Here is a 25,436-nt window from a genome sequence, read left to right as displayed (position 1 = left end):
CGCAAAGTATTGGAAGACAGAAGATCTACCCACCGTGGAAGAATGGCAGATGAAGGTTATAGATTATATGGGACTGTCAGAAATGACCGGCAGAATCCGAGACCAGGGAAAAGAGACGGCGGAAGAAGATTGGAAGAAATTTAAGGACTATCTTAAGAAACACTGTAAAATTATTGAATGTTAGAACGATGTTGATTCAGAAATTAAGTGGTTTTTAGCTGTAATGATTATGTAATCAAGAAAAGAAAGGTCAAAAATTATATAGAAATTAGGGGAAGGATTTGCTGAATTGAATTAATTAGAGACTGGAATACAGAAAGGGGAGGTATGAGGAGGTCAGGAAAGTAAGTTTTATGAATATAAGGGATTGAAATTATACTTGTTGTTGTATGTGTTTTGTATGTATTTTTGCTGTTTCTGTTTTTTGTTTTTTCTATTCTATATAAACCTTTAAAACTTTAATAAATATCTTATAAAAATAAAGGATCTAATGATGTTTTCTTTAAGAGCGGGCGCACCACTGCCTCCTTCAGTTCCCCTGGGAATGTCCCGTGCCAATGGACAAATTGATGATATCCCCTAGGGGGGCCCGCACCTCAGCTGGACAGCCTCTAATCAGCCAGGACGGGCACGGGTCAAGAGGACAGGTGGTGGGCTTTCCAGCTCAGAGTAGTCTGTCCACATCGGCTGGGGATATCCGGTCAAAGTGGTCCAATACTGGACCCAAGGGCAGCCGATTTTCTATGTTTCAGCAATATTTTGTCTGGCCCACCTGGGGTCTGAATTAGTACAGATCATATACAGTACTGGCTTCCTTAAAAGGTAAAGGACCCGCTTCCTGAATTTTGCAAGCGGGGAAAGGGAATGGGGGGTAGGTTGGGGACAGAGCTGTACAGTGGTACCTCGGGTTACATACGCTTCAGGTTACATACGCTTCAGGTTACACACTCTGCTAACCCAGAAATAGTGCTTCAGGTTAAGAACTTTGCTTCAGGATGAGAACAGAAATCGTGCTCTGGCGGCGCGGTGGCAGCGGGAGGCCCCATAAGCTAAAGTGGTGCTTCAGGTTAAGAACAGTTTCAGGTTAAGTAAGGACCTCCGGAACGAATTAAGTACTTAACCTGAAGTACCACTGTACCTAGTACCTAGATGTGCATGCACAGCCCTCTCTTCTCATTCATCTACAGCCAGTGGGGAGCCAAGCAAATGCTCTAGCCGCGCATGTCACCTGATCTGACTTCAGGGAGCTGCGATTGGCTGGGAGGAGAGGGCAGCAGCCATCTTTAGTTTGAGAGGAAGAGGAGAGTCATCTGATTTGCAGAGAGAGAGGAAAGAGTGCATTTAATGTGCAATTAAATAGGAGAGTCCCAGATAATTTCCTGGCTTGATCAGACCCCAAAGCCCCACGTTTCTTCCTGCATGTTGTTAATTGGTTGCACTGCAATCCTGTGGTTTTCTGCTGAGAAGTATGCCCCATTTGGTTTAATGGTTGCTTTCTCCTAAGTATGGGAGGCTAGGATTTATCTGCGTGCATGTCTCCTCAGAAGTAACCCCTGGTAACTCTAGGATTGCAACCTGTGAGCAATCCCCATTGAGCTCACTCCCCATTGCATTGCAGGGGGTTGAACAAGATGGTGCTTGCCAACTCTGCAGTTCTATGATGGAATGGTGTAATTACGAAGTTCAACAGTTTGTTTCATTTCATTTGTCTGCTCCAGTTTGTTTTTGCATACGTTGCTTTAGATTGTTTAGATCATTCCTTTGGGATTAGCTGCAGTTTTATCATGTCTGAACTTCCCTAGGGGTCCTATGGGTGGAAGTGTGAGAGAGAGAATGGGAGGAGAAAGAGACTGTGTAGTATTAGATAGACCTTAGCTGGGTGTAAATTGCTCATCTGTACCATGGGTGAATTGTGAGCCTACTCCCTGCCCTCTCCAGGTATTTCCCCATCTCCAGTAATGCAACTGTGAGTTTGCTTTTGGAGCATATTTTCCCATGTCCTGTGGGAGAAGATGGGTTCTCCTTTGGAATTACAGTGGTACCTCAGGTTACATATTGTCAGGGAACTGCCATCGGAACTAGCGGAGGAGGCGAGGCTCCACAGCGATGCTAGAGAGGGGCCAAGCAGGGAGAGAGGCAGGTCTCCGGCTGGGGAAGAAAATCAGCGCAACACCAGGGATAGAGGGGGGCCGATGGGGGAAGCAGAGAGGAGGCTCCAGGACTCTTCGCAGGAGACCAGCGAGGAGAGCACAGGTCCTCCGCTGCCCACACCCACCCTGCGCAGAAGACTTTCGCGCAGGGAAAGTAGGCAGCGACTTGGCGTCAAAGAACTTCTTTGCTGGAAGAGTTTCAAGAAACGCACACTGACGGATTCTGCCAGCGACTGAACAGCCACGGAGTGGATGGCTGTCCAGCGAGAAACGGTTTAACCAGGCAACCTAGCCCAGAGCGGCGGTAACTTACGCACAAGCAACCCCTAAAGCTATTACACATATGCTTCAAGTTACAGACTCCGCTAACCCAGAAATAGTACCTCGCGTTAAGAGCTTTGCTTCAGGGTGAGAACAGAAATTGTGCTCTGGCGGCGCGGCAGCAGCAGGAGGCCCCATTAGCTAAAGTGGTGCCTCAGGTTTCAGGACAGTTTCAGGTTAAGAACAGACCTCCGGAACGAATTAAGTACTTAACCCGAGGTACCACTGTATCTCCATATGCTGGCCAGATGTAGAAGAGGGCAGTGCTCCTGCACCTTTAATACTTGTGAGGAAGAGGGAATTTCAGCATGAAAAAATACACCTGATGAATTCTACCTTCTATACAACTATTAAAAGTTGAAGAGCACTGTCTTCTTTTGCATCTGCTGCTCTTCCATCATATACGGAGCTGCAACATTTTCATTTCATTTAGCAGCTTTATGACAGGCAGAAAATCAATAGGTGAGGTTCTGACCAGCATCTGCAGATACTGTGATGAGAAGAACTTCACCTGTTGTTATTCTGCTTGTCATAAGCTACCAAAGGATCACGCATGCGAGCCTCGAAGTGATTGTACAGTGGTACCTCAGGTTACATACACTTCAGGTTAAGTATGCTTCAGGTTACAGACTCCACTAACCCAGAAATATTACCTCGGGTTACGAACTTTGCTTCAGGATAAGAACAGAAATTGTGCTCCGGCGGCGCAGCAGCAGTGGGAGGCCCCGTTAGCTAAAGTGGTACCTCAGGTTAAGAACAGTTTCAGGTTAAGAACAGACCTCCGGAACGAATTAAGTACTTAACCCGAGGTACCACTGTAATGGAGTATTTTGTGAGCCTGTTGCTGAAAGCTGAGTTGGAGGTTGGCCAGATTTTCTGCATCTCACTTTCCTCAGGGAGCGGGTTAAATTTAGGACTACTGTGCATGGATAGACTGCAGAAAAAAATAAGAACTATAATTAACTTTTTAATTAATAAAATAAAAGAGGTAGTGGGAGATAATGCCTACCTTGCAGGAGTTTGGGAGGGCAGGCTTGTCTGTATCATGAAAAACTAATAAAAATCTTAATGTGATACTGTAGTGGTCAGGTGGGATTGCTATGAGGAATTATAGCAAATATAGAGTAAGCCATCTGTGTCAGCAATGAAAGCATTGCGTTGACTGGGTTTAAACTATTTTGATATGATTCTTGATCAACCCACACCTCTGCATCCCTGTTCCATTTCTCTTTCCTCACAAGTCAAGTACACACTTAGGCTCCTGGGTCATCAAGGCTCCTGGGTCATCAAGGACAGTGGGCAGTTTCGTTGATGTAGCTTTTCTGATATGTTAATCTTAGGATGTTAATCTTAGGGCCAGGAAACAGGTCTCACATAAAGGTGATAATGATCACTGTCCTCCTGGCCACCCTTCTTATCATGTGTATTGATTGTTTATGACCTCCTGGGTTGCTGAATACACTCCTTTCACCCCAAAAGTATGCATTCTTAACTAGTGTTTGTAGTTTAACTTTGTCCCCACGTGAGGTTTATTGAAATGCTCAGAAGAAATCTGATTGGTTCTTACGAACACTCTGTAAAAGTTCTTTTGTGAATAAAATGACCTGGGCCGAGGGGTGGAGGCACGCAGAGATTATTATATGCACCCTTCCCAGAATCTTGCTGGTTCAAGCCTCTGTGTGTATTCTTATTAATCAGAGTTCAATCCTTCCTTTACTTTGAGAACGCCTCATGATACTGATGTAGAACAGAATGTCCCTATTTTCATCTGAGGAATGTTGGAAGGTATGTTTGTGGTGGCTGCTTCACATTTCCTTACAGACACACACACACACACAGAGAGAGAGAGAGAGAGAGAGAGAGAGACTCTCCAGTTCCTTTCAAAAGCTGCAATGCCAAGCAAGAAGAGGGAGGTACACAAACAAGTTCAGCGGTTCAATGACAGAGCACAGCAGCTAGAGTGTCCTTAATGAAAATGCTGTGCTCGCCATGCTCCTTCATTCAGAAAGGTGCTCTGGCCACCATACTCTGTGGGTGTGAATGGGTGATGGGTGGTGTGTATGTGAAAGAGTGACTAGATGAGAATGTGTGTGTGTGTGTGCGTGTGTGTGTGCGCGCGCGCATGCATGTGTATAAGAGATACAACACTCAATGCATTTTTTAAAAAATGGCTCTCCAGTGCCAAGGAACCCATGTCACATTTTGGAAACCTGTGTTTTTTAAAAGGAACATTTGCAGTGAAGTTTAAGTTTGGATGGACTGACAGGGAACTTCAAGTCAATGCATCCCTTTTGTGATGCATTCCTCATGGTTGGTGCTCATAATGTCAGGGTGGTTATGTGCAATCATGCTTTCAATTCCATTTGCACCTGCAAAAGACTCAGGGGCTGTTACAGGGCTTCATTTGCAACAGGTGTATGTCCTCTTACGATACGATAATCTTTATTGTCATTGTCCCATACAGAACAACGAAATTGAAAAATCTACATAAGACATTCAAAACCCAACAAGCCTGCTATCCCAGCTATCCCAACCTGGTTACCCCCTAAAAACTCTGATACCCCATTTTTAAATACAATATACTCCCATACAGACTCCTTACAATGTGTTTAAAACCAAAATCGCATTTGGGTAGAAACTGTTTCTCAGGCGGCTTACCCTAGTCTTTATAACCCTGTACCTTCTTCCAGAAGGCAGAAGCTGAAAGAAATCATTTCCGAGGTGCGCACAATCCTGCACTATCTCTGCAGCTTTCTTATGGCACCTGGAAGCATAGATTTGACCCAAGGTGGGAAGAGTGCACCCAATTATTCTCTGGACATCATTGTTTTTCCCCTGACCGTGCAGCTCCCAAACCACACACACACATACCATAAGTTAATACACTCTCCACAATACAATGGTAAAATGCCATCAACAGGTCCTTTGAGAGATTATTTTTCCGGAGGATTCTCAGAAAATATAACCTCTGCTGTGCTCTCTTCATCAGGTCTTTGCTGCCCCCCCCCCCAGGTTAGGTCATTTCTCAACTCCATTCCCAGAAATCAAAACACCAAGATCTGTTCCACACACTTCCCCTCAATAATAAGTGGCTGAATATTCAATTTACATTTCCTAAAGTCTACAATAATCTCTTTTGTTTTCTTTAAGTTAAGAAGTAAGTTGTTTTTCCTGCACCACTCCCACAACTGCTCAACTTCCTTCCTATAGGCTGCCTCCCCCTCTCCGTGATTAAACCAACCACCGTTTTATTATCTGCAAACTTAAATGATCTTATTACTGGGGTATTTGGGGGCACAGTCAGCTGCGTAGAGCGTATATAAAAGAGGGCTCAACACACACCCCTGCGGCGTCCCCGTTCTTAAAACCTTGCAACTTTTCATATCACAAAGGTTCCAGTGGAGGATGAGGGGGCTCCTAATTCAATTTCACCATTGCACTAGCAATTTCTTTCTTGTCTGTTTAAAGACCAGTTCCATATATGAACACCAGAGAGTGTTAAGGGTGTTATGGGAGGAGTAATACCTCTGGAGGGGGACACATTATGCGCTTTGTGGGGGTAGTTTGTCCAGCTTTGGTCCCCACCCTGCACTCTGCTCTCACCTGTGGCTCCTAGAAGCAGTTCAGCATCCTGAACTGGTCCGGCACATATCCATATGCTTTTCCAAACTGCAAAAAGTCTTAATCTTTTTTTTTTTTAATTGTTTGTTGTGCTTGGATGACAAAGCCCTTTAATCCATTTTCAGTTGACAAACCTACAGTTCTAGTATGTGCTTGAATCACTCCTGAGAAATACTGACCGTCTGGAGGCTGTAAAAAGTCAGACTTGTTACATAAGAAATGGCAGCTCGGCACACATTCATTATAGCCTTTGTAATAGTCGCGATTTTATGACCACATTTATTTATTTTGAATAGATCTTTTAGTTAACGCTAAAACAGTTTTTGTGTTGCTGTTTTCTTATCGAAACAGGGCTATGGCCCTGTAATATCATCATGCTATATATTTTTTTAAAAATTTGAGTGTTATAGTGCAAAGTCAGTAATTTAGTGTTAATGAAAAGATCTATCAGAAAAATAAACAGGGTGAGCCACTGCGACAGAAGTGAAATGATTCAGTAGCAGCATTAAGAAGGCCAACTGACAGAAGTGGTTTCTGTCACGATGTTGCTCACCGCCCAGTCTCAGCATCACTGTGCTGTGGCCAGCAAAGGGCTTGGAGTCAAGCCCGTGGGGCAAACTCACTCTCTGTATGGAGTAGCATTCAGTTTGGGAGCAACACCCTAAGCTTGGCAAGCAAAGTGATGCCATTCAGATCTGCTGATTTTAAGGATAGAAGGATCTCTCCATTTTGGTTCTTTCTGTTCTCCACATTTCTGCAGCAATTGTTTTTGAAGCTTATATATAAAAGCTTGTATCCATCTATCATCTATCTATCTATCTATCTATCATCTATCTATCTATCTATCTATCATCTATCTATCATCTATCTCTCTACTATCTACATATAGATTATCTATCTATCTATCTATCTATCTATCTATCTATCTATCATCTATCTAATCTATCTATCTATCATCTATCTATCATCTCCTCATCGAAATTCACTAGCATTTCCGTGACAATTTCTCTTAAGAAGCACATTTTTCTATGCCATATTGCCCAATTACTCATTTTTGTAAAGCAATTTCCCCTAAAACAATACATTGGTTTTTATGCACGCTTTACCTTGATATATGCATTTCTGTAAGCACTGTTTGTTGGTGTACTGCATCATCCAATTCAGATAAGCACAGATTTCAAAGGATGGCTGTGATTCGGTTCTTGTATTGTTTTGGAAATTCAAGAGATGCAGCTTTAAATGTGAACTGTTGATAAAAGCCATCGCCTCACTTGACCTGAAGTGGACCATATCAGAGGCCATTTAGAACCAATGGCCCTGTGAGAAGGCAAAACAGCAGTGAGGCAGGTGGAAATGGGAGGTATTTGAATTTAATACATAATAATAAATGATAAATAAATAAATCTTGCTGCAGTTGGTATGGTTGCCTACCTGCAGAAAGTGCAGTGTGACAACAATTTTTCCTCCAATAAAATTTGTATAATGACCACTTCCCACATTAAATGGGGGGGCGCCCTTTGCGTAGTCACGCACAGCCCCCTGGACCCTATGCGGCACCATTAGCACATGGTTGGCTTCGCCTTCCCCCAGGTGGGATACCTGGAGGTCTCCACCTACCTCAGCCAGTTACCCAATCCCACCTGGGGAGGCGTTGCCAAGGTGATCAGGCCAGGTAGGGGGAGGGACTACCTGCCCACACAATAGGGGGAGGATCTTACCTGGGAATCAGCAGTTGGCTCCAGAGCTTCTCCCACCCTACCCACCCTCAGTTAAGGCTTCTTTTGCAGGTTAACCATTTCTCCACAGGTACGCGGGCGTTGCTACCTGTTGAAGGGCTGGAAAGGAATTCTCCTGCATTGGCAGGTTTGCCTTTCCCGTAGCAAAATGTCACAACTTTGGTGGTATCAGGCCTTGGGCGGAAGCCTTTAGTCTATCTTCCCTAAATGGGGACGGGGCATGCAGCGGTGAACCACGCCCCCCTCCTCTTCGCGGCAGTGATACCAGGGTTCCACGTTAAAGGGGTCGTTTGAGGGGAGGTGTTGGCCGTACGCCTAGAGGTCGTCATTGCTCTCCCCTGAGGCAGTGGCGTAACGGGGGTGGGCTCTCTCTGCTTGAACATATGTTCTCCAGAGCCAGCCCATCCCCCACTCACACTGGATAACCCTGATGTTCCCCAGATCCCCGGCGGGGGACTGGGAGGGATAAACGCCCAATGCCTGAGCCAAGGTCTACCCACATCTGGAACATAATAAAGTTGTGGCCAATTTTAATCCCATAGCACATTGTCTTGAGTCATTATTCCATACAGAGGACGCCCAGGGTTTGAGGGACTCCACCTGTCCACGCAAAGAGATTATCATATGTAATCCAAAATTAAATGAAAACATTAAAGCAAAAATAAATCCACACATCACAGTAAAGCTCACAGGTTGTTTGGAAACAATCTTAATTTGCGTAATGCCCTCTGAACTATTTCATCACCCTTCAGTACACAGACTGGTAGCTCTCCTTTGGAATACAGTCATACCTTGGGATGAATATGCTTCAGGTTAAGCGTTTTCGGGTTGCGTTCCGTCGTGACCCGGAAGTAACGGAACACATTACTTCCGGGTTTCACCGCTCGCGCATGTGCAGATGGTCAAAATTGCGTCATGCGCATGCGCGGAAGCGGCGAAACACGACCCACGCACGCGCAGACGTGCAGTCGCATGTTATGTTCGTTTCAGGATGTGAACGGGGCTCCGGAACGGATCCCACTCGCATCCAGAGGTACCACTGTATCTTCATTCCCAGGATACTTTTGTGGTAATCCCACAAAAGGGACAGGAGTGGAGGGGAAAAGTTGTAGAAATAACCTTTAAACTAAAGATAAGAGCCAGATACTTTAATAGGGAGAATAACCTATTAAAGTAGTTGTTATGAAAAGTGTTACACGCTGAAGATCTCCCAAAGCACGTTTGAAAATATGACATGACTGGATTTTAACATTGCTATGTGCTTCCTAACTGCTAAGAAACTCCAGAAGTAGGTTAGGTTTCAGTTTCCTTTAAAACAGGGGTCAGCAAACTTTTTCAGCAGGGGCCGGTCCACTGTCCCTCAGACCTTGTGGGGGGCTGGGCTATATTGGGGGGGCTTCAACTCATGTAAAAACATGCTGATTCCCGGACTGTCTGCAGCTTGGATTTAGAAGGCGATTGGGCCAGATCTGGCCCCCAGGCTTTAGTATGCCTACCCATTCTTTAAAGATTCTAAACATGCATACGTGAACAGGAATTTAGGGCTGCAATCCTTAGCATTTGTAAGTCCCACTAAACTCAGCAGGGCTTACTTCTGAGTAGATATGCATAGGGTTGCTCTGTGAAGTGCTGAACTTTGGGTTAACTGTGTCTTATACCCCCCCCCCCCGGTGCTATGTAGATAGAGCAATAAGAAGCCATGATCTTGCAGGATCAACAAGGGTTGTTTTATTTGTTTGTTTAACTTTTACTAAAAGCCAAGCAGAGAGCTATGTACACTTTCTAGCACATCTCTGCATACCTCTCTGTATGTATACAGTGGTACCTCGGGTTACAAACGCTTTGGGCTACAAATGCTGCTAACCCAGAAGTAGTATCTCGGGCTGAGAACTTTGCCCCAGGATGAGAACGGAAATCGTGCGCTGGTGGCAGCGGGAGGCCCCATTAGCAAAAGCGCACCTCAGGTTAAGAACAGTTTCAGGTTAAGAACGGACCTCCGGAACAAATTAAGTTCGTAACCTGAGATACCACTGTACATTTCTTTCCCTAAAAGTTCATAGCTGTCAACCTTCCCTTTTTTTGCAGGAAATTCCCTTATTCCAGCGCCGTTTCCCGCTGCTTCCCGCTGTTACGGGATTGTTAGATATCCCATAGACTGTCCCCGGGACAGGTGAGGCTGCTGATCCCTTATTTTCAAATCTGAAAGTTGACAGCTATGTAAAAGTTACAAGGAGCTAAACCCACAAGAAAAATTTGCCATAAAAAGGCATTGTCTTGTCACTTCTTAGGAATCTGTCCCTTATTGTCTGAAAGTGTCTAATTACATAGACTGTACAGGATCCCTTGTGCAAGCTCATTTTTCACAAGGAACACGCAGACTAATTGGAGGTATGATGAACAAGTTACAAAGAGGCTCTGGTTCCCAGTGACATGCAATTACCCTGGAAGCCGCCTGAGCTTCATCAGGGACCTGACTGCACTGTGGACAGACTGAGGTGATGCACACTTAAGGAAATCTGAGTTTCCAGTGTTTGTTGGCAGCAGCAAACATTTAACAAAAACTAATCTGCAACAGGTTCTGATCAGACCAAAGAGTGACCCTCAATAGCTTCCAAATACAGAAGACCCACCTCAACCACTTTCCTTCCAAACCACGAGCCATATAAATTCATATCAATTCAGGAATGCAAAGTGTGAGGGTGAGGAAGTGGGGAATCTGTCATTGACAAAGATCCAGAGTTCCAGAATGTGTTGTCAGCAATATGCTGATGACACACAGCTCTATTTCTCCTTTACATCTACAGGTGTGGTGGTGGATGTGCTGGATGAGAGCCAATAAGCAGGTGCTCAATCCAGATAAAACTGAGACACAGGCTGGATCCATGCACATTAAAAAAACAATAAAGTTTCAGGAAAACGTGCTGTAAAGCTCATAATGGGAATTCACATTGCTGAAGGATCGTACTCTACAACACCATGTGGTGTCATAGTATTAGAACACATTTAAAATGCTTTTTAAAAAAACAAAAACAAAAACCCAATGTAACTGTGTCCACTGTTAGTGGGTGGCTCCCCAGACTAGATGAATGGGAGACTGCCTGCTCTTGAGGGGGTTACATTCCCTAGCTTGGGGGTGCTCCTGGATCCATTACTGTTGCTTGAGGTCCTGGTGGCCTTGGTGGCGCTGAGTAACTTCTGTCAGCTTCGTCTGGTGGCTCAGCTACACCCCTTTCTCGACAGGGATAGCCTAACTTCTGTGGCTGACACTATGGTAACCTCTAGGCTGGATTACTGCAATGAGTCATATGTTGGGCTGCCTACCATTCAGAAACTTCAGCTGGTGCAAAATTCAGCTACCAGGTTGCTCACTAGAACAAGACGATTTGAGCTTATAACTCCAATCCTGGCCAGACTACACTGGCTGCCAAAGAGTTTCCGGGCCCAATTCAAAGTACTGGTTTTGACCTATAAAGCCTTGAACAGCTCAGGACCTCAATACCTTAAAGACCGCATTTCCCCATATAAACCAGCCCGGACCTTGAGCTTGTCATCCAATGCCCTTCTCTATGTCCCCCCTCCCTGGGAGGTTCAGAGGATGACAACACAAGAACAGACCTTTTCTGTGGTGGCTCCCGAGGGATGTAATATCATTACATATTTAGGCCCCACGTGAAAACATTCCTTTTTACCTAGGCTTTTGGCAGTTAAATAATCTATGGACTTTTATTATGATTTTTTATTATTATGCTGTGTATTATTTTTTTAAAAAATATGCTGCGTTAATTATATTATGAAGGTTGTACATCACTCAAGAGACTTCAGGTTTCCTGCCGATAGAACAGGGAGTGCAGGTCTGAGCTCCAGACAGACCCGAGCCCACAGAGGTTAGAGGGGAGTGCACCAAGGCAAACCTCCTCCCCCCCCCCAAGCTCCACGAAGTTGTGTGGAGTGTCAAGAAGTCTGGCAGAGCGCCAAATCTCCCGCCATCCCTGAAAAAACCATTGCCAACAGGCAAGCAGTGGAGGGGGAGCGGTTGAGAGTGCTCTCAGCTGCAATGCGACTCTGTGGGGTGAAGCTTCGAGCTGCCTACTGTCAGCAGGAGATTCTCAACTAAAAATATTCAAGGTGAAATAAAAGGGTAAGAAGAATTTTGCATCTTCTACCATTTTGATTGAAGAATCAAATTGGATTTAATTAGACTGAATTTGGTGATGCGTGGAGGGTTAAAACAGGAGGTCCACCCTTCGATTTCTGGATAAATTACGTTACATGGAGAAAAGTTGCAAGTAGGAGAACTTCTTTTATTAAAAACTTATGGACAAGTGCCTGCTGATGAGTCACTAAAACCCATTCTTTACTGATTGTCAATATAGTGGTACCTCGGGTTACATACGCTTCAGGTTACATACGCTTCAGGTTACATACGCTTCAGGTTACAGACTCCGCTAACCCAGAAATATTACCTCGGGTTAAGAACTTAGCTTCAGGATGAGAACAGAAATCATGCTCCGGCGGCGCAGCAGCAGCAGAAGGCCCCATTAGCTAAAGTGGTGTTTCAGGTTAAGAACAGTTTCAGGTTAAGAACGGACCTCCGGAACGAATTAAGTTCTTAACCCAAGGTACCACTGTATCAGGAGAGTTTAAAAGTGGCTACGATGCTCTGTTGAGAGACAGAAAAAGGAAGGCAATGCGAGATTCCTGTGAGCGTCAGGGAGCCCTAACACCACTGTCTCAAACCTTTCGTTTGTGGTTGTGGAAAGGAAAGTTCTTAACAACTGAACTCTATTCATAATTGCATATTATCACTAATGGATTATAAAACTGGGAATTTAATTTTGTACTGTGCTGAGGAACTCAGCAGAAGAGACTTGGATTAAGATATATGAAGAGCTTTGCTGAGGATTATAAGATTTCCTGTTGGGAGGAATAAAAGAAGGAAGAAGCTTGAAGTCTGCTCAATAAACACAACTGAGACTTTAAGGAACAGTTTGCAAGTGACTTTGTACCCCATTCTGAGACATTTCGGAAAAGCGGGCAAGCGGTTTGAATACATTCCCCCTGGAAAAGTACTGGAACCCCCTGGTGTTTACTGGGGAACTGTATTGAATGGCCTTGGACTTAATCAGGACTGATGAAGAAAACCGGCTGTGCTGAAAACAATGGAAGGACAGGGGGCAGGGCAGCCAGAGATGAGCTCAGATGCGGAAATTATGGAATTTTGGAACCAATGGAAAAGAGAATTTATGGAAAGTATGGCTAAGATATCAGAGACCATCAGTACCAGATTGGATCAATATAACAACACGGCGGAAGAACCGGAAACAAGAATAGACGCAGGGGAGACTATCGGGCAAAGACAGGAGGGACAGTTTGTAGCGGGGGGAAGGGAGGCTAACTGTTATGAAGAAAATCCAAAAGCAAAAAGCAGGGGAATCTGAAGGGCAGCATACACAAAAAATATTTGAGGAAGTATTGGTAAAATCACCAATGTTAAGACAAGAGGAGCTGAAACTGGAAATGGCCTTAATTGGTAGCAGCTTCTTGAGGAGCTTTAAATATGAGTTACAGATAGGTAGCCGTGTTGGTCTGCCATAGTCAAAACAAAAATTTTTTTTCCTTCCAGTAGCACCTTAAAGACCAACTAAGTTAGTTCTTGGTATGAGCTTTCGTGTGCATGCACACTTCTTCAGATACACTGAAACAGAAGTTGCCAGATCCTTCTATATAGTGAGAAGGTGGGGAGGGGTATTACTCAGAAGGGTGGTGGGAATGGGTGGTTGGCAGATAGCTGTGATGAGCCTGTTGACGACTCTTAACGACTGCAATAGGTCTTACAGGAAAAAGCAAGGGGTGAGAAGGTGAAAAATGGCTTTGTCATGTATAATGAGATAAGAATCCAATGTCTTTGTTCAGACCAGGTCTCTCCATGGTTTTAAGTTTGGTAATGAGTTGCAATTCAGCAGCTTGTGGAATTCAGCAGCTAGATCAGCGGCACAGCAATGGGCACCCGCATGGCCCCACAGTATGCCAACATCTTCATGGCAGATTTAGAACAACGTTTCCTAAACTCCTACCCACTCAAACCTCTCTTGTACCTGCGATACATTGACAATATTTTTATCATCTGGACACATGGTCAACAGACCCTGGACACCTTCCACCAGAAATTCAATGATTTTCACCCCACAATCAACCTAACAATGAATCAATCTATGCAAGAAATACATTTTTTGGACACTACTATAAAAATACAGGATGGATGCATAGACACCACCTTATACCGTAAACCAACTGACCGACAAACATATCTACATGCCTCTAGCTACCATCCCAAACATACCAAACAGTCCATTGTATATAGCCAGGCACTACGTTACAGCCGTATCTGTTCCAATTCTACAGACAGAGACTCTCACCTAAGAGATCTACAGCAAACCTTTTTAGAACTAAAATACCCAGCAGATGAAGTTAGACAACAGATCAACAGAGCCAGACAGATACCCAGAGAGAACTTGCTGCAAGACAGACCCAAAAAAGAAAATAACAGAACACCTCTAGTCATCACATACAGCTCCCAAGTTAAAACAGTACAACGCATCATCAGAGATCTACAACCTCTCCTGGACAATGACAGTTCTCTTTCTCAAGCTCTGGGAGGAAGACCTTTCATTGCCTACAGACAGCCACCCAATCTTAAACAACTCCTAACCCACAATAATACTACAACCAGACGTAACACGGACACTGGCACCAGAGCCTGCAATAAACCCAGATGCCAACTTTGCTGCCACATACACCCGGACAACACCATTACTGGCCCCAACAACATCACACATACCATCTCGGGACTATTTAATTGCTCATCGTCCAACATTGTATATGCCATCAAATGCCAACAGTGTCCCTCAGCTCTCTATATTGGACAAACAGGCCAAACCTTACGCCAAAGAATAAACGGACATAAATCGGACATCAAGAATCACAAGACAGAGAAACCAGTAGGAGAACACTTCAATCTCCCAGGACATTCTATACAAGATCTCAAAGTAGCTGTATTACTACAAAGGAATTTCAGAAATAGACTGGAAAGAGAAGCTGCTGAATTGCAACTCATTACCAAACTTAAAACCATGGAGAGACCTGGTCTGAACAAAGACATTGGATTCTTATCTCATTATACATGACAAAGCCATTTTTCACCTTCTCACCCCTTGCTTTTTCCTGTAAGACCTATTGCAGTCGTTAAGAGTCGTCAACAGGCTCATCACAGCTATCTGCCAACCACCCATCCCCACCACCCTTCTGAGTAATACCCCTCCCCACCTTCTCACTATATAGAAGGATCTGGCAACTTCTGTTTCAGTGTATCTGAAGAAGTGTGCATGCACACGAAAGCTCATACCAAGAACTAACTTAGTTGGTCTTTAAGGTGCTACTGGAAGGAAAAAAATTTTTTGTTTTAAATATGAGTACAGACAGGAAATAGAGAAATTTGGGTGAAATCACAACTGTGGAGACAGAGAGAAATTTGGAAGGAAGGAGGGCTGAAATGGGGATTTGTCCTAATGGGTAGCCTCTTTTGGAGGAGATTTAAATATGCCAAAGTAAGGGGGGGGGGAAAGAACAGCTAACAGTCTGGAAAATGGTTGGAAATAAATTGGAACATCAGCAGACATGGATTAAATGCTTGCAAAAAGCAACAGTTAGGATAATTTTAAAAGGGGAAATAGCATGAAAGCATAGATGTGTAACGTATAAAGTGGTCTGAATGTTTAAAATATCTGTGCTGTACACCACAAGTTTAATTGTTTAGTAGTTGGAAATTTGGGAAAAGGGATCTGGAATGTAAGATGATTTGGTTTGTTTAAAGAACCAGAAGAGGGGATGGAGGGAAGTCTGGGGATTGGGGGGGGGGCAAAATGTGTCCTTTTTAATTATTTTTTAATGTTAATGGGAAATGTGTGGGGTAATCTGGTACTGATACAATGTGGCATATATTGGATTTTTTAATTGAAAATAATAAAAATTATTATTATTATTTTAAAAAAGGTTGTACATCAATCTGGGATCTTAGGATAAAGTGTAGCATATAAATCAAATCAACAACAACAACATGGTTCTTCATGTCTGTCATATACCAAGACCCGCATCAGTTCAGGCAGGGATTTTGAATATTAAACTTGTAACCCTTTCTCAATAGAAGGTGGATTAAACAGTTCCCAGTCATTAAACAGATTAAGAATTTGCCTAGAGCAAACTCATCAGTGCATCGAGTTACAATAAACTGTCTCGGAAACATTTGATCCTGGCTTGTAGCAGCAAGCCCCGAGTCATTGTATAATTGGTGCTTCTCCTCCAGAGTTCCTGCCTGCTATTAAATATAATGATAGAGGGAAAAGAGCCTTTTGGGTGCTCAGACTGCACCTCTCTAATACACTGCTCACACATCCTTTGCTTGGGTTACCTTACTTGTTCTTCCTTAAATAGAGCTCATTAAAATGTCTGAGATTATCTTTGACAAGACCCAAGGTGCACAAGGGGCAATATTGTTCCTTTCACCCACTTCATCAAATCACAGCAAGGTTGAAGGAAAAGCCCTAGGGTTTTTTCAAACATATAAGGGACTCCGGAGCAAGATTCACTGAAGGCAACCTTGATTTTAAACATAGGCTCTGTACACATCATACATTTAAAGAACATGACTTCCCCCAAAGAATCCTAGGAATTGTAGTTTCCTCCTCTCAGAGCTACAGTTCCCAGCTGACTTGGCAAATGACAGTTCTCAGGATTTGGGGGGGGGAGCATCTTGTGCTTTAGATGTGCTTTAACTATGTGCTGTGTACACAACCCTAGAATAAAGCCAGCAATAAAACTGACCTTGCTTTGGGGCACACAACTTAGGAAATTCAGCATCATTCCTTCACTATTCCATCAGAAAGCAGAGATGGCTGAAGATGTTTTGCTGCCTAAAGCAAAGGACAAGATCCTGAGCCCACACACACCCAATTTTGGAAGCCTACTGGACTGGCAGCTGAATCTTACTGTATTTCAATACTGGCAATAGTACTGAGGGAAACGGGCTAGATATGGGGGGGGGGTCAAAAGGAGGCCATGGCCAGAGGACCCAGGAGGAACAGCTGGGGTGGAGAGGCTACCACTATTGGTCTCTAGCCTTGGCCATCAAGATTTCATTAAGCTGTGCCAAGAGTTAATCAAGATTTCATTAAGCTGTGCCAAACGCTGCTGGGTGCAGCTTACACTGATGAGCCATGCCAACCTGGCAGTTAAGAGACAAAGACTGGAATGGTCCATCAGAAATCATCAAGGGAGTGAATACTACCAGACATCTTCATCTTCACCCTCATTGCCATGCCTCCTGATCCCTCCTTTTTTGTAACCCCCCCATTTCCCCTCCCTTCTCCTCCTTCCTTTCCTCAATTGCCCCCTGCACACAGAACACCTCCATTCCCATGCCTCCTCCTCTCTCTTATTCTGCAGCCTCCTTGCCCCCCACAACTCCATGATGGCTGTTGAGTTAGTCGTTTAGTCGTGTCCAACTCTTCGTGACCCCATGGACCAGAGCACGCCAGGCACTCCTGTCTTCCACTGCCTCCCGCAGTTTAGTCAAACTCATGCTGGTAGCTTCGAGAACACTGTCCAACCATCTCATCCTCTGTCGTCCCCTTCTCCTTGTGCCCTCCATCTTTCCCAACATCAGGGTCTTTTCCAGGGAGTCTTCTCTTCTCATGAGGTGGCCAAAGTATTGGCGTCTCTCTATGATGGTAGATGTTACTTTATCTTTAAAACAAATAGCCTCTTAAGAGTAGGCCTGTCAGTGTCAGGGGAAGGGGGCGGGGGGGCAACCTAGATGTCATCCCTGAGGGGGGGTGACATCGCTGCGCGGCCCCCCCTGGGCCGCTCGCTGCAGGGGAGCCCCCACAGGCGGTTAGCCCTGCCCCCGCGGGTGGCTAGCTCCTGGGTGCACAGCTAGCTCCGCCTCTGAGGCCCGTCAGCTTGTTCAGTTAGAGAAGGTTTGCTTGTTAATAAAATATTTCTTTTGAATTGCTGCATTGAATCTGGAACTTCACCTCGGGTTACAGACACTTCAGGTTACAGATGCTTCAGGTTACAGACTCCACTATCCCAGAAATAGTACCTCAGGTTAAGAACTTTGCTTCAGGATGAGAACAGAAATTACGTGGCGGCAGCGGGAGGCCCCATTAGCTAAAGTGGTACCTCAGGTTAAGAACAGTTTCAGGTTAAGAACGGACCTCTGGAACAAATTAAATTCTTAACCCAAGGTACCACTGTACACATATTACCAGGACAGGAATACATTATGTGGAGGTTGTATGGAAGATCTGAGGGCTCCACATCCTTGTTTGGTGAAATTTTATTTCGTTTACCAATTGATGTAGTGTAGAATATCCTGCATTGTCTGTAGCTCTAAAAACAAGGTGTGGTGTCCAACTAAACATTTCCACTCCTGCAAGGATATTTAGCAGCACAATAAAACTTTCCCATCCTCTCTTCTCCCTGCACACCCAGTGCACACCCAGTGCACACCTCACAAATCTCCCCAGCGGCTTGGGAGAAAACCCAGAACAGAACTGGTCTGAGGATCACAGTGGGAGAGGAGAGGGCAGGAAAGTTGTGCAGCATCCTTGCACTGTTGAGTTGGATGCCGCCCATGGACTCCATAATCCTTTCTATCCATGTTTACTTTCTTTAAGTATGTTTGTTAATTCCCTATTACCTTTTGTTTCCTTTATACCACCACCATGCAAAAGAAAAGAGGAAAAAAGGTGTATGGTTCACAACCAATGTAAAGTTGAGCACGCTAATACTGCTACGGTACTTAGTGCAATGTACCCAAGGGCTTTTAAGAGTTTTAGTTTCTTTTTCATTGGCCATCTTTCAGCTTTATGGTGATTTTACTGCCATATAACTTTTTGAATATAAATTTGCTGCATTTCATATTTCTATAAAAATATAGACTTTTAAAAATTGGATAGAATTTTAACTATTTTTTCTTTTGACCACAGTGGGTGAAATTCCTAAGAATATTAGACAATCCAGAGTACATAAAATTCAGCACAACAACAGGGAAATAGGCCTGGGGGCTTTCATGCTGGGCACCTCCAAAAATGTGCTTTATTTATTTTTTTAAAGGAATAGTGATTAACTTTCTAATTTTGGAGTGGAATTGGATTAAATCTGGTTCTTGCCTGTGTGTGGATCTACAGCAGCTGAAGCTGCACCAATACTTTATGTGCCCTTCTTTGGCCCTAAGTCACCACAGAGTGTAATTAGGCTAAAGGATTTAGATTTAGCTGGATATGAATTAAAATTCCTTATTTCCTTGTCAGCTCCTGGTGACTGAATTTTAATTTAATTTGATAATTGATGCACAGCATCTCTGCTTTCATAACTGGTTCATTTACCTTGGGCAGGATAAGAATCAATGGCCCTGCTAAGCCGGGGAGATCCCAGCAAAGCTTAGTCATGCTTCCAGTCAGCCTTATGAGAACAGATGGCGAAACGAATGCTAATGTAGCAATAGTAACAAGATACGTTCACTGCAGCCCTAGAAACTCTGCCACCCGCCCATCACAAGGGGCACTTGGACTTTCAACAAGCTTCCAGCAAGGTACCTTACTAAAGATTCCCGAGTAAGCTTAGCAGTCACAGAAGAAGAGGGCAAGTCTCCTTGTGGGCCAAGAATTGGCAAGCAGAGAGTAGGAATAGATGGGCAGTTCTCTGAATGGAGAGACTCAATCCATTCTGGGTTCATTTCAATCTGGGTTCAGGCCTGGCCATGGGACTGAGTTGGCTTTGGTGGCAGAAGGCAGAACTGCAGCAGTGTGGCCATGCTCCTGTTTCTTGATCTCTCATGGGTTTTGATCCCATTGACCATGGTACACTCTTGAACCAGCTCTGAGGAATGGGAATTGGGGACGCTGTGTTACAGTACAGTTCTTAACCCAAAACCGTTCTTAACCTGAGGTGCGCTTTTGCTAATGGGGATTTCCGTTCTCATCCTGAGGTAAAGTTCTTAACCTGAGGTACTACTTCTGGGTTAGCAGAGTTTGTAACCCGAAGTGTTTGTAACCCAAAGCGTTTGTAACCCAAGGTACCACTGTAGTTCCAGTCCTGCCTCTGAGAACCACTCAAGAGACTAGCATTTCAGGAAATTGGATGGGAGAGGCTGAGAAACCTCTCCCCCCACAAGCCTTGTCCACCATAAGGCAAAGGCAAAGGAGATGGGGGGAAGGGGGGAAGCTGAGATTGAATCCTGGCAAGACAGAGGTATTGTGAGTGAGTGGCTCCCTTAGGAGGGGATAGGAAAGGTGATGAGTAAGAGGTGACATGATAGTTTATAAAATTAAGCACGGCATGGAGGAAATCAACAGAGAAAAGTTGTTCTCCCTCTCCCTTTACCTCTCATGAAAGTAAAGACTATCAATGGCTACTAGCCATTATGGCTATGCTCTGCCTCCACAGCTGGAAGCAGTTCTGAGTATCAGTTGCTAGAGGAGATGTTCTTGTGTTCAGGTCCTCCTTGCTGGTTTCCCACAGGCATTTGGTTGGCCACTGTGAGAATAGGATGTTGGACTATATGGGCCATAGGCCTGATCCAGCAAGCTCTTCTTACAATGATAAGAACCAAATCATGGCTTCTGAAGCAATTAAGTATGATTTAGTAGGGTTGCCATATTTCAAAAAGTGAAAATCTGGACAGAAAAGCTTTTTTTGACAGAGTGGTTGACTCTAGGATTGTGCGCTCATCTCACTTAAGAGGCCAGGAGCCAGCGCTGTCCGCAGACACTTCCGGGTCACGTGGCCAGCGTGACAAAGCTGCTCTGGCGAGCCAGCACCAGCGCAGCATACGGAAACGCCGTTTACCTTCCTGCTATAAAGCGGTACCTATTTATCTACTTGCACTTAGGGGTGCTTTCGAACTGCTAGGTGGGCAGGAGCTGGGACCGAAAGACGGGAGCTCACCACGCCGCGGGGATTCGAACCGCTGACCATACGATCGGCAAGTCCTAGGCACTGAGGTTTTACCCACAGCGCCACCCGCGTCCCTCTTTTGCATATATATATGCAAAATCTCTCTGTTTTGGGGGGGAAGTTTTTGAGCTATTTTAGGACAAAAACGACACTGCCGACATGGGTTGCCAAACATCTGGATTTTCCAGGACACTGTTTCTGACGGCCAATTACTGGCTATGTCCAGGAAATTCCAGACATATGGCAACCCTAGGTGTAGAGATTTAAAAGGCCTGCAGACAAATGGGAAAAATTATAATTTATTTAGGAGACCACTGTAAGCAGATGAAAACATTAGCAGGATTATTAGAACACTTGTAGTGTAACAAACATGATGGATAATATGGATAGATATAAAACATAGATTATGATACAATATGCAGTTGAAAACGTTGACATTAGGACCCACTGAGGGGATGGGGGGAGAAGCCATGGGATTCAGAGAAATCTCTGTACAGTGGTACCTTGGGTTACATACGCTTCAGGTTACATACGCTTCAGGTTACAGACTCTGCTAACCCAGAAATAGTGCTTCAGGTTAAGAACTTTGCTTCAGGTTGAGAACAGAAATCATGCTCCAGCGCGGCAGCAGCAGGAGGCCCCATTAGCTAAAGTGGTGCTTCAGGTTAAGAACGGTTTCAGGTTAAGAACAGACCTCCGGAACGAATTAAGGACTTAACCTGAGGTACCACTGTAATGAAAAGGAAAATTAAAAAAAAAAAATTAAAGGCCTGCAGACAGTGTATCTGCAAAAATGGAAACGTTTCTCCTTAAGCTTGCCATATAAGGAAAACACCTTGGTGAGGAGCGCAGGGAGGCAGGGCTCTTTTGTGACTGACAGTTAGGTGGGGCCTGCCCAATACATTTTGGCACCTGAGGTGACCCACAAAATGGTACTTCCCCCCACCCCCAGCCAGGGAAAAGGGGGTTAGTGAAGATCTACATCAGGAACAAGGGGGGAGGAGACTAGCAGTGCCTCCTATTGGCCAAGAGTCCACTGTAGAGGCAACATGGGAGGGGTCAATGTGGCCTCTAAGAGCTCACCGTAGCTGCTGTTGCCACTGTGGGAGTAGCAGCAGGCAATGCATTCCTTGGAGGCCAGAACTGCTGCCCTTGAAGCAGTTGCCTCACTTTGCCTCATGAGTTGTCCAGCCCTGCAGCTAGGGATGAGGGACAACTGGATTCTATCAGCACTACCATATCACATAATTATCATCACAGCTTCATCCCTTTTTACATAAACAGCCTCAAAACAACTGTAAAGGCACATTATCACCAAAAATAAGAGCAAAAATAATAACCTAAAATGCATATAATATTTATAAAAAGGGAGTTCCAATCTACACTAGTGAAAGTATGAGAACAAGAGGAGTCACAGATGTACCTAATAACCCTCCGAATTAAGGGCCTGAGAAAATAGAAACATTTTTGCCTGGCACCTAAGAACAGCCATCAATAGTACTAGGAGCGTTGACTTGAGGAGAGCATTGCTTAGGCAGGGAGCCACCCACATTTCGTCATCTCGTATCATCCTCCTCCACGTGGGAGTAGGCACGTGGAAAAGGGCCTCGGATTATGGATGCAAGTTATGTCTTGGTTCATGTGAAGAGAGGCAGTCCTTGTGAAATTGGGATCCTGAGCCACAAGAGGCTTTATCAGTCAAAGCCAGGCCTTTCAACTGAGCCCATAACATGATTGGTTGCCACTGTGGTAGCACTAAAATTGGTGTTATATGTTCAGACTGTCTTGCCTCAGTCTGCTGTCTCTCAGCTAAATTCTGCACCAGCTACAATTTGTGATCCGTTTTCAAAGGCAGCTTCATGTATAACACGTTGTAGTAATCTAAACTAGAGGCTACAAGAGCACGGTCAACAGATGTCTAGATGCAGGCATGGCTGGGTCACCATCCAAAGCTTACAGAAGCTACTGTATGCCACTGAAGCCACCTGTGCCTCAATTGACAGTAATGGATCCTAGAAGTAACCCCAAGCTAGGTACCTGCTCCTTCACAGGGAGAGTAACCCTACCCAGAGCAGATGGGCCTTACCCATCCAGTCTAGCAAACCACCCATTATTAGCACCTCACTCTTACCTTAAGGAAGCTTCAGTCAATTGGCTCTCATCCAGTCCATTGCCAGTTAATGATCCAGAACATCCACTGCCACACCTGCAGTTGTAAAAGAGAATCAGAGTTGTGCATCATAAGAATATTGCTGACAGCACATTTTATCCTTCGAAAGTCATCCTTCAAAATTCACAGTTCTCCATATTCTGCAATGCAATGCTCCAGTGAGGTAATTTGTTGAAAGGCACTATTGTTAACTTATTGTTATTTTCAAAGGTCAGAATTTTGGAGTGTGCTGTCAACAAAATGCATATACTAAGATAAAGTGTGCATAAAATCAACATGTTGGTGAAAAATTACAAAAATGCATTATGTAAGAGAAAGTTGTTTTGAAATAATTTTGAATTTTCATGAGGACTTAAAAAAAATGACAAACTGGTGTGGAAGGGTGGAGAACCAAATTTACGTCTGGGGAAAAAAGAAGCTGAGAAATGCCAAAATTGAGAATGGCATTACCAGAAATCCTATCAGAGTGCTTTGGGCAAGGGATGTTGAAGGAATGCATTCTATGTTCTACGAGTGGTGCTAGCTTGGAAGATGCTGGATGTTCGTCCTTTTGCCTCTGCCATCACATTGACACCTGCCAAATCAGCTTTCAGCTTAGCTCCCCCTCTGACTTTTGGTGACAAATAGAGCAGATTGCCTAGGGCAAAATTTCTGCATCAATCCTGAAATTTGGCATGTTCCTTACATGGGCATAGCCAGGATTTTTGTTGGGGACAGGCAGGACTTAAGTTAGGGAGGACAGGACTTTTGTTGGGGGGGAGCACCAACATGATTGGTCAGTTAGTTAAGTATTTCTATTGTTTACTTGATCGGGGGGGGCTGCCCCCCTCTGCCCTGCCCCCCTCTGCCCTCCTCCTTGGCTGCGCCAATGGCGCCTTTCTGTCTATTTGCAAACAAATTGCTCACAAAACGATAGCGAAGACTAAATTTATCCTTTTTCAATCACCCCAAATTGAAAAAGCTGCCTTTGCTGGAAAACCACTGTACGGTGGTACCTCGGGTTACATACGCTTCAGGTTACAGACTCCGCTAACCCAGAAATAGTACCTCGAGTTAAGAACTTTGCTTCAGGATGAGAACAGAAATCGTGCGGCAGCAGCGGGAGGCCCCATTAGCTAAAGTGGTGCTTCAGGTTAAGAATGAATTAAGTATGTAACTAGAGGTACCACTGTAGCTATCTCTTGAGATTTGGTAGGATTCTAATTCTACTCCCCCAAAAATGTTGTTGCATTTTAAAGTTATAGATAGTTCCTTAAATTCTTTTTTCAGGTACCCAACACACACACACACACCCCACTTGGATTTGGAACAAAGGCAAAGCGGCCCAGTCCCGAATCAGGCTATTTTCCAAGACGCTGGATTAGCATCAAGCCAAAACTTGAGGTTGGTGAACATCCCTAGTAAAAACCTTCCTTTCAAAGAAAGCTTTTGGTTTGTAGATGATTGTAATACAGTATTGCATTGGTTTTAACACTTGACAATTTTGTGAGGAAAGGCAGGATACAATAGTTTTAATTTTGTTACTTTCTCATTATTGGTTCTTTTTCCTACTCCATCCAAAGTATTTAGATATTTTAGACCTGTTTTGGGCAACCTGCTTGCAAGACCAGGTTGCCAGTGTTTCAAAAGTTTGCCGTTAAAATGCTTGTTATTGTAAAATGAATTCTGGCAGCTACTGATGAAACCATGGGGGGAGGAATCGCACAGAATGACAACTACTCCACTTGTCTTGATCTGCATAGTAATCTCCCTGTTTAAAAAAATGTGGGCATTAATTGCTAACTAGAATAAACTTCTGATCTGCATAAACCCTCACAGAAGCCTTGCACAGAGATGCACTGTCTATATCAGTGATAATAAATCTCCTGTGTGCCTAATGAGGTCCACAAGGCTGTTTTGAGCAAACCACAACTACCCTTCTCACATGCGATATCATATGATGTCAGACATGGGAAAAGTTGGATTGGGAAAGTTCAAAAAAGAAATCAAGCTATGGCAGCAAAGGAAGATATGGAAGTGCACTTGCGTTCTTCTTTTGCAGCCCTAGCTTGAATTTCAAAAGTATCAGATTCAAGCCAAGGCTGCAAGAATCTGGATCTGTCAGGAGCCCTCTCCTACCCAACACGTGCAGAATGGATTGCAGAATTCATTTCCAATGGTGAAACCTCTGTTGGAGCTGAATTCTGCTCTCTCTGCCAACACATTTCAGATATGATGAGAACATTGGATGCCTAGTGGAATTACATCACTTTTGGATGGACACACTTTTTAGCCTCACGTGTCTTATCCTACCCCCAGACAAGGAAAGCTCACATTGGCAGTCTTTATTGACAAAGAAGCACTTACAACAGCTCCCACAGTGCTCCAGGGACACACAATCTTCTAGCATCTAGGCAGCTGTCCTCAGATTTGTGCCTTGTGGAA

General features: G+C 44.3%; 1 long non-coding RNA gene across 1 annotated transcript in view; it reads right to left on the bottom strand.

The window, feature by feature from the left end:
- The window catches only part of LOC310746961, a 43,832-nt gene that overhangs the window by 5,793 nt on the left and 12,603 nt on the right, over positions 1–25,436 (bottom strand). The window contains exon 2 of the long non-coding RNA XR_014540821.1: positions 22,974–23,048. This is a non-coding gene — a long non-coding RNA (uncharacterized lncRNA). The remainder of the gene's footprint in view (positions 1–22,973; positions 23,049–25,436) is intronic.

This window comes from Podarcis filfolensis, assembly GCF_964270895.1.
Source record: "Podarcis filfolensis genome assembly, chromosome: 1".
NCBI classification, from domain to species: domain Eukaryota; kingdom Metazoa; phylum Chordata; class Lepidosauria; order Squamata; family Lacertidae; genus Podarcis; species Podarcis filfolensis.
Note: the sequence above shows the minus strand (reverse complement) of the source record. Positions and strands in the feature narration are given on the sequence as shown.